Raw genomic sequence first — 10007 nt, 5'->3', positions numbered from 1 at the left:
CCAATGGAGAAGGTGTAATGGATCACAGGTGAGGCAGCTGAGCTCCTCCCTCCCACCCACGAGTGGCTTGACCCAGTGAGCAGCCTTAAAGGAAGAAAATTTGCTGTGTGCTATATTTACAGTGTGAAAGAACAATTAAAGGAAGCTGCTTCAACAGTCTAAGTGGAGGAAGCACCATAGCTCGATAGTTATTGATCCCCTCCAGACAAGTGTGCTGCTTTGTTAGGGCTGGAGGAACCGAGCCTCCCCCGCCTGCTGCAGGGGAAGCGGCGAGGAAAAATAAAGGAGAAAGTGCCCTGGTAAATTAAAACTCACGGGGAATTACACGGGAGGAAATGGAGGTGTATAAACAGTTTTGATAGTATAGGAATCTGTGACAGGACCACTCTGCTGTTTCGCTGTCTAAGATAAAAATGAATGTTCCCATCCATTTACCCCATAAGCTGGAAGGTATTGAATTGGTGCTTATGCCTGTGAATGCAAGGAGGGAAACAGAGGAGAAAGAGGAACAGGAGGTGCTGTGGGACCACTCTCTGCATCCACACTGCCCCTGAGTGAGCCGGGGATCGGAGAGCTTCGCTTCCGCAGCTTGAAACCTTTGGTCCCAGGGAGGTTTTTTGGCACTGCCATGCGCTGTTACGTTTCAACAAGTAGGCCAGGGATTTCTGGAGCGGGTCCAGAGGAGGCCACCAAGTCGATCAAGAGGGATGGAGGAAAGGCTGAGAGAACTGGGATTGTTCAGCCTGGAGAAGAGGGCTCAGGGTGACCTAATTGTGGCCTTCCAGTAACCTGCAGGGAACTTACAGGAAAGATGGGGCAAGACTGTTTACAAGAGCACATGCAAGAGTGACAGGACAAGGGGGAATGGTTGAAATTGAAGGAGAGTAGGTTTAGATAGGATACTAGGAAAAAATTCCTCCCTGTGAGGGTGATGAGGCCCTGGCCAAGGTTGCCCAGAGAAGCTGTGGCTGCTCCCTGGAAGTGTCCAAGGCCAGGTTGGACGGGGCTTGGAGCAACCTGGGATAGTGGAAGGTGTCCCTGCCCAGGGCAGGGGGTTTGGAATGGGGTCCCCTTCCAACCCAAACCAGTCTGTGACTCTATGATTCCCTCTTTCAATTAGTAATAATAGCACGTAAACACATTTTTTTATATTTTCTTTTCAAGGCTGCACACCGGTTTGGTTGATGTGAGTTTGGTTTGGGTGAACAGGCTGGATATTTCTGGCACTTCATAAAACCGGGGCACTGCTCAGCACCTCACAGGACCTTGGCAGTTGTCCCTGGCACAGCATGAACGACAAACTCTGGCAGTGCCACGAGCAGCGCTGTGGAGTGTCTCCCACACCAGCCTAGCAACCAGCTCAGGACAGCGTGGCAGGATCAGTTCCAAATGTCCCCTGGGCAAAGGGGCTCCGTGCAAACAGGATGATTAAAGGCAGTATCTGTGGGTAGCTGTGGTTTGCTCCTCGTCATTGTGAAGCATCGTGTCAGTGCGACTCAACCTGTGCCATAAACTGCAGGTTTTGGCACCTGTGGGAGTGTTTGGAATCAGAGAATCACAGAATGTGCTGAGTTGGAAGGGACCCACAAGGATCGTGGAGTCCGACTCCTGGCCCTGCACAGGACCATCCCCAGGAGTCACACCACGTGCCTGAGGGTATTGTCCAAACAATTCTTGGATTCTGGCAGCCTTGGTGCTGCGCCCACTGCCCTGGGGAGCCTGTTCAGTGCCCAGCCACCCTCTGGGGGAAGAACCTTTTTCTAATATCCATCCTACACCTCCCCTGACACAACTTCAGGCCATTCCCTGGGATCCTGTCACTGGTCACACAGAGAAGAGATCAGTGCCTGCCCCTGCTCTGTCCCTCGTGAGGAAGCTGTGCCATCACTCACATGGAGGCGGGAGCTGCTGCCCTCTGGCATGAGGTGGGTGCCAGGTGCGTGATTCCAAGCAGGATGGAGAGAGAGACAGGATGATAACACGATAAGCAACTCAATTAATCACTATGGAGCCTGAACAGATAATCATGGGCCTTGCTGCACCCTCAAGCGTGAGGAATTGTGTCTCTTTTCAAGTGGGGGGAAGCAAAGCTCTCAAAAACCTGCCTGAGTGTTTGCATCAATTTCCTGGTGATTGGTGAGGAGGGACCCGGCGCACTTGATCAAAGCAGGCGGCGCTGGTGCCTGAAGTGTGTGCCAGTAATGGGAGCTGTAAGAATATCTCTTTTTTTTTCCACCCTGGCACGCTGTGGTTTTTAAGCCAGGCGCTCCCCCTTCCCTGTGCAAGGCAGCCACAAGCACAGGTAAGGCAAGTGCAGGGATGTGTAGCACTAGTCCTGCCTGAACCCTGGTCGTTCAGCCTTCCCGCTGCAGGCGTGGACTGTTAGATGCCTTCAGGAAGAGGGTGCTTCTCTCTGCTGTCTCCATTTCCCACACTAATTGTCATTGGCAGAGGTATCATTTTTATTGTCTGATCACAGCACGTGCAGCGTTTTATTTGGAGCCTGAAATTCACCCCTCTAACAAGCCAAAATGCAGGGGGTTGACATTCAGACTGTGCTGGGGGGGGGCCTTATACCCTGTCTGGGGATGGATTTCACCACACTTGCATAAAGATGCTGTTACACCCACTGCAAAATGTTTGCCTTGCATAACATTACCCTGTCTCCCATTACAGAACTTATCCAGCATATTTAGGGAGTTTAATCATTGGCTGCCGAAATAAACGGGGCCCGGGCGCCTCAGCACGAGTGAGTTTCAGAAATCCCCTGCCAGATCCGAACTTGTCAGCGCCAGTGAAGTGACACGAGTCAGCCCAGCGCTGTCATTTTCCAGCGGGTACATTCAGCACATCCTCCTCGACACCCAGCACACCAGCTTTTCCAGACACATCCCTGTTATTTTATCAGCCCTGGGAACACGGGTGCGAAGTGTCGGTGGCTGTCCTACAAGTGACCTGCGGCAGCACACCCTGGGATGAATCGTTAATGCTTTCACAGGCCCAGGCACGGCAGGCAGAGAATACTCTCATTTTTGTAACTAATCCCGTAAAATGAAGAACTGGTGCAAAGCTGGCCGCATTTCCAGGGGTGCTAAGGCTGGCTGCTGGGCTTTGGGGGCATCGCAGGACCCACGGGGGAAAAAAACCTGTGCTTTCATAAGTTGACACTTTGTGGGCTGCCTTCCTTCTGCATGGGTGGGGAACGCTTAGGAATTGCTCTCCTCTGATCAGCTTCCTCGCAGAGTTTTCCAGCTGAGTCCTGACCATCCCTAAGGATGGAAGGCTGTGTGGTGGGGCAGGGCAAAGGTGATGTGACAGCCAGGTTTTGTGTGTGAGGCAGCGAAACAGAAAGCAGTGTTCCTGGCCTCAGCAGTCTCCCCTCCTGGCTGCAGGCTGCCTGCCCCACACCGCTCACCAAATTCCAGCTTCCCTCAGCACTTTGAGCTTGCAGCCCGATTTCGTCCCGTCAGCTGTATTATTAATCAGCAGGCTGCGAATTATGTTGCCATAGCCCACGTGCTTTTTATATTTTAAGCTGGAAAATGGAATAAATTGGTGCATAGTAAACAAAATCCCAGCGTTCCGGGAGCGGCGCGCGACCGGCGCGGCTGAGCAAGGGGAGCTGTGGGGGATCTGGGGCCGGGACAGATGGGAGCCCACGGAGGATGACCTCATCCAGGCTGGACCCCCTTGTCAGCAGATTGAGGTAATCAGTGGGGTGATTGTCCAGACAGGCTCTCTACGGATCCCAGGGCAGCAAACACACCACTGAGATCGTCTCTCTCCTGCTTCTCACCCAAGGCCCCACTTGTTCTGTTCAACTGGGATGGAAGAACCCAAACACCCCAACCCCCTGCCACTTCAAGAAAGACCTTGAGGGGCTGGAGCGTGTCCAGAGAAGGGAACGGAGCTGGGGAAGGGGCTGGAGCAGCAGGAGCAGCTGAGGGAGCTGGGGTGGCTCATCCTGGAGAAAAGGAGGCTCAGGGGGAACTTCTGGCTCTGCAAGTCCCTGACAGAAGGGGGGAACTGGGGGGGGTAGTTGGGCTCTGCTTCCAGGGAACAAGGGACAGGAGGAGAGGAAAAGGCCTCAAGTTGTGCCAGGGGAGGTTCAGGTTATATATTGGGAAAATTTCTCCATGGAAGGAGTGGTCAGGCATTGGCAGGGGCTGCCCAGGGCAGTGGTGGAGTCCCCGTCCCTGCAGGGATCTAAAAGCCATGTGGATGTGGCACTTGGGGACACAGGTTAGTGGTGGCCTTGGCAGTGCTGGGGGAATGGTTGGACTTGATGGTCTTGGAGGGATTTTCCAACCTGACTGATTCTGTGTTCCTGTGATTTCAGCCCAGCTGAGCAGCCGCACGGAACCACCCGGAGAGCCGGGTACAGCGTGTGCCTTAGTCATCGCCTCACCCCAAACTGTACTAAGTGAACAGCTCTCTAAACAGAGGCTGAAAGAAAACTGAAAAGGACAGTATAAAATATTTATAAAGCTCCTTTGGCTTCCTAACATTTCGTGCAGAAAAAAAGGACACAGAGAAATACCAACAGAGGAGAGGCTGATGGATGGTTGGACCAGAACTAGCCTCCCATGTCCAGGTTTCCCATTCAAACCTTTGCAAAGGTCAGTTTATATTTCTAGCACGCAGAATAAAAATGCCATTTAATAATGCATATACTTTTCTTTTCCTTCCTGTTACTGAGATTGCATTGCTTAGCAGAGCTCCAGTGCAGCCTCAGTGGTGATTTACACGCTGGTGTAAGGCACCACTGGAGTGGTCCTTTTGCATTAGCTCTGGGTTAGTCACTCCTCTGAAATTACTCTGCCTTTGCACTGATGCCATCAGGAAAAGATGAATTCTCCAGGGGAGTGTGTGACAGTAATGTGTGATCAACTGCCCCAGAGAAGTGTTAATGTACAAAAATAAAGTGGAAATTAAAAACAGCAGGACAGGAAAGTGCTGTGAGTGTCAGTCTGGGGAAATGAAACCACTCTGTCTCGCCGTGTGCGCCATTCAATCCTTCATGCACTCTCTGATTTCTCCCCAAAGTGTTATAAATCAAATAAATGCTTAAATACTGGTGTCTACAAAGCAGCTGGGAAGGTAAATCCTGGTAAATCCATGTGCATGGAATGGAGCAGCCCCTCAACACCTGCACCCATCACGCTGTGATGCTGCACCACCACTGCTGGTGCACATTGTTATTCCTCTTCCCACTGCACCTGAGGACATCACAACCAAACAGAGGCTCTTTGGTGCAGGCATCACACCTTCCCCTTTCTCCCTTACCTTTAGAACCCCAAGGAGAGGTCAAGGGCGTGAGTTCATGTCTCAGAAGGAACGAGCTGCTCCCGCAGCCCTGGCTCTGCTTTATTCTGGTGCAGCAAAGCTGGCTGTGCATGAAGCTTACCCTGCTCACAACAAGGGTGAGACCCTGGCTCCGGGCACAGGCCATTGCTGAGCACCAGGGCATCAACCAAGGCACACCAGTGAGTGAGTTGTCCATCAGGGAAACAGCCCATAACAGGGCCTGCCTCTTGGAAATGGGTGTGCTTCACAGGAGGAGATGTCAGAGCACAAAATCTGTCAGGCACGAGTGAGGTATTACCCTCAGCCCTGCCAGCAAATCCGGTGCTCTGCAAGGAATGGAGAGTTACATGGAAGAAGCAGGGTCGGAGATGCTCTGGAGCTGTGCTAAATCCAGGGCTGGATAACGTGGCAGAGGATGGCGTGGAGCAGCTGGTGCAAAGAACAGTGGAGTGGTGAGCAGATGTGATGTCCAGACATGGAGCTCCTGGGATTGGGTCTGTGTGATGAGAGTGGTGCCAGCAGCACATCCCACCTACTTCCTATTTTTTGCAAGTGCTCCTTTCCCCATCTTGAGCCCACACAGCCTGTCCCTGCTGCTCTCCTCCCTGTCCCCACAGCTGCACCCAGGCCTCAGCACCCTCCTGGTGTCCTGAAATAAGCCTGTTCACTCCTTCCTCCATCTTCCTGCATCACATCCGATTTAATGCCGGTGTCAGAGCACCCACCCACCACCAAAATGGGGGCAAGAGCAGTGACCACTGCCACTGTGAGGGATCCCAGCCTGCTCCTTCCACCTCACTGGCAGCAAAACCAGTCGAGAGCAAAGCTTTTGATTTCCCAAACTGTCGCCAGCTTGGCACCGACTTCCTCGAAGGTTTCCTTTTTCCTTCTGTTTTATTGAACCGACCTAAAACTGCCAAAGCAAAGAAAAAAAAGATGAAGCCTCTCTCGTGTCGTAGGCAGCCACCTCTGTAAATCCTTGGGAACGAGCTCGTCGGAACACCCTGGCACGGGAGGGGGGTGTGCCCACCCACATTTCCCATCGTTTTTCACCTCACGCTGTTATTTTTTACGTGCACTGTAACCATCCTTTACACGCTGAGAACATCCAGGAGTGGGGGCAGGAGACCCCTGCAATGACGTGATTCCCAGCTCCATGTGCTGGAGGATCCAGGGAAAGCCTCGGAGAGCCCAAACTTTGCCGTGGTGCTTCCCCGTTCCTGCCCCACCCCAGAGACAGTTTCCTGGTGCTGGCAGCAGTGTGCCATCCCTTTCCCTGCCCAGCCTCCTTCCCCACTGGCCACACAAGCCATTTATCACTCATAAAGGTCCTAATTAAAAGCACAGCCTCTGTCTGCTCATAACCCCCCCGGTGTTGTTGTTTTTTAGCCACAGACACCAAAGCTGTACTGGGCAAGGGGAGCCCAAGCACCCCAGGAGGGCACCACACAGGGTCTACAGCACCACAATTTTGGATACAGGTGCCCGGATCAGCTGCATTTCTCGTCGTACCCACGGCAGAAATCCAGCCACAAGAAAGAAAACAAACAGAATTTATTCAAAACTGGTGGGTTTTTTTTCCTAAGAGCAGATGCCTTTCTTTTGCAGTGGCTGTCCCCAGCATGCCAAATCCAGGTGATGCCCAGATTAAACACCACCACTGCTGTTCCCCCAGCCTTTGGAGCAAATTCTTTCCCATACCTGGATCCCAGCTTAGCTTTAACAAAGGAACCAGCCCAGGAAAAACTCACCTGCTCACCTGGGTGTTCATGTGCTTTCCCAGCTCCCAGCATTTGCATTCCTGTTCCTTTGCAGGACCCAGCCTGCAGAAAACAAGCAGCCAGGTCATCCCTTGCATGGACTTAAAGCTTTGCTGCAAATTACCTGGGATAAGCATGGGAAGCAGAAGAGAAATAAAAACGGGAGTTAGTCATGGTCTTCCTATTTATCCATAGATTATTTTACCCATTAATTAAAAGGGAGCAGGCTTCAGAATGGGAACTGCTTCCCCGAGGCCCCAATTAAGTGGGATGGCTCAGTGGGTGTCCGAGGGACTGGGCTAGGACGGAGGGATTGATGGATGGTAATAAAGAAGGAGCTGTTTGAACATGTGCAAGCCAAGTTCTCCAGTGACCTTCAGCAGCCTGGTTTGGGAAGGCTGTGCTGTCTGTGCCAGGAGATGTTATCTCCTCCGAGACCAGCCCAGCTGAGGCATCCTCCAGCCTTTTGTGCTCTAGATCAAACACCTTGGGAATATTCCAACATGAGAAATCACCAAGGCCGAGTGCACAGCAAAATAATTTCCCCCCCCCCCTCCTCCCCAAGGCTGGCCATTATTTCTCTGCGCTGCCTGCTCTAATTGAAGTGTTTTTAAGCTTAAAAACATGTTTTGGAAGTGATGGAAGTTGTCCGACATCCCAGCCTCTCGGATCCCGTGACATACTGAAGCTGGGCAGTATTTATCTGCATTAGCCTTTTAATAGGGGGCCAACTTGAATTTACAACTCAATCCCAAACACCCCGAAGCAGGGAATGCAAAGGAGCCAGTGCTGGTGACAAACTCCTAACAGAGAAGTCTCTTGGCTCAACACAGTTTATCCGGGAGCAGCACGTGGATGTCACACGGGGAGCACATTTCAGATAATGCCCAAGGTATTTTGGGAAATGAGCTTTTAATTAATACTTCTGTGCCTTTTCTAGAGGCTCTTAAGCTGGGAGTTCACGAGGGCAAGGCTGGCAGCGACGCAGAGCTGCTCTCTTCCACCCCAGGCTGGGAAGATGGAAAATACCCTACACCTAATGTGCTTATGACAGCAGCATGGCTGTTTGGGGGGAGAACAGCTGATAAGACACTTGTTTAGCCCAAAATTGCTCAAACCTTCCCTCTAACAGCACTTACCTTATCACACAGTGGCTGCCATGCTCCAGGTTCCAGTGTGCCCTCAGCAACAGCCCGTGGGCAAACTGCAGAGTCCCAGAAGGGGACGATGTATTTGTCCCAAACACCAACAGCCAGATGGCTGTGGAGCCAGCCAAGGACTGTTGGGAATAACACGCTGTGAGGAAGACCAGGATGTGGCTGGAGAAGGGGCCATATGGAGGAAGGGCAGCACTTTTACGGGACAAACACGCTTGTTCTGGCTCCTGGAGATCAGCATGGCACAGCACAGTGCAGGGACAGAAATGAGGCTGAGAGACAGGCATGGACTGTAGGGGGATCCAGACCACCCAAGACACTCAAAGCCTCCGAACCATTTCCAGGAAGGTCTGAAGGAACAGACTGTGCATGAGAACTAATTGGCATAGAAAGCGAGAAACTTGTCTCCAGGGAGGGGAAAACTTACCTATAGAAGGTGTCCCTGTGAAGCCTGGGAGGCACTGCCAGGACCCTGGATATGCTGTCAGCTGGACCAACTCTAGAACCAGGACTGGTGATTTCTTTCCTTCTTTCTTTCTTTTCCTTTCCCTTTCACCCCACCCCTTTATCCAAACCCACTGCGATGTGCTTATACTGGGAGCCCAGGGACTAACACACCAATCCCCAGGCCAGGTGTGTAATTCACTAATAAACCTTTGTGAGTTTTTGCACACCCTCTGACATTTGTCGTTCCTTTCGACCCACGAGCACCTACAAATCTCAGGAGCTCCCTTACCCGTGGGAGTGGGACACCACACAGCCCCGGGATGGGATGTGGGAAGCAATGCTGTGGCTTGCTGGCACGTGGCACCACCGGAATCACAGGCTCCAGGGCACCATCAGCACGGGAAAATTTGGCTGCTGATGAGGTGCTAACGACGGCAGAGCTGCGGGCCTGCCCTTCCCCACCAGCCAGGTCTCCCTCAGCCACATGGAGCTGGGGAAGTCTGGCAAGCCCTGGTCATCACTGGAGGTGTGCAGACAGGGCTTAAGCCCCCAAATCAGGCATGGTGCAGAGGGCAGGGCAGGGTAGGTGAGGGTCTCCACTCCGCTGTCCCCATCACCTCCCGCCTCACAGGTCCCTGGAGGTGGATTTTGCTGCAGGAGCTGCCCAAAAGGGACACAGGGACAACTGCTCACTCCCCCTGCCCACAACTCCAGCTGGGCTCCAGACACTGCTTTTGTGCCTGGAACAAGCCAACGAGCCCTGTGTCCTCGCTGAACAGGGGGTCACAGTAGGAATGCCACTGCTGAGTGGGATGTGTGGGCTGTTTCTCCCATCCTCTCCTTTCTTAGGTGGCTGCAGGCAAAGGTTTCACTGTCCTGGGGGGAAAGTTGATCTTAGGGCTCCACCCCTCAGCCTGCAGCTCCCACGCCCAGGCTTTTCCTCTTGGTGGTCTCCAGGAGAAGGCAAGGAACTGTTTGACCTCACTGGGACGTGGTTCATCCCTGGAAAAGGGTCTGGGTCGGCCAGGGCTGTTTCTGTGTGGGTCGAAGGAAGCAGCAGCCCCAGCTCACATGGATGTGCCTCAGAGCCCTGAAGGCTTTTCAGCTGCTGGTTTAACCCCTCTGGTGCTCCCAGGCTTGCAAGACATATCCAGCTGAAGAACAAAACCAGAATAACCAGCTGGGCCACGGGTGCCAACCAGAGGCTTTTGGTCTGGAGGAGACTCCAGCCTCCAGAGTTTCTGCTGGAGCCAGTCCTTTCACAGCAAGTGGAGCCTGGGCAGGGCAGCAGCAGCAGATGATGCTCGACCTCTGCCAGGCCAGAGGCAAAACCCGC

This window comes from Neopelma chrysocephalum, unplaced genomic scaffold, assembly GCF_003984885.1.
Source record: "Neopelma chrysocephalum unplaced genomic scaffold, ASM398488v2 Primary Assembly neopelma1_97116, whole genome shotgun sequence".
Taxonomy (NCBI): domain Eukaryota; kingdom Metazoa; phylum Chordata; class Aves; order Passeriformes; family Pipridae; genus Neopelma; species Neopelma chrysocephalum.
The sequence above is the reverse complement of the archived record's forward strand: the minus strand, read 5'-3'. Positions refer to the sequence as shown.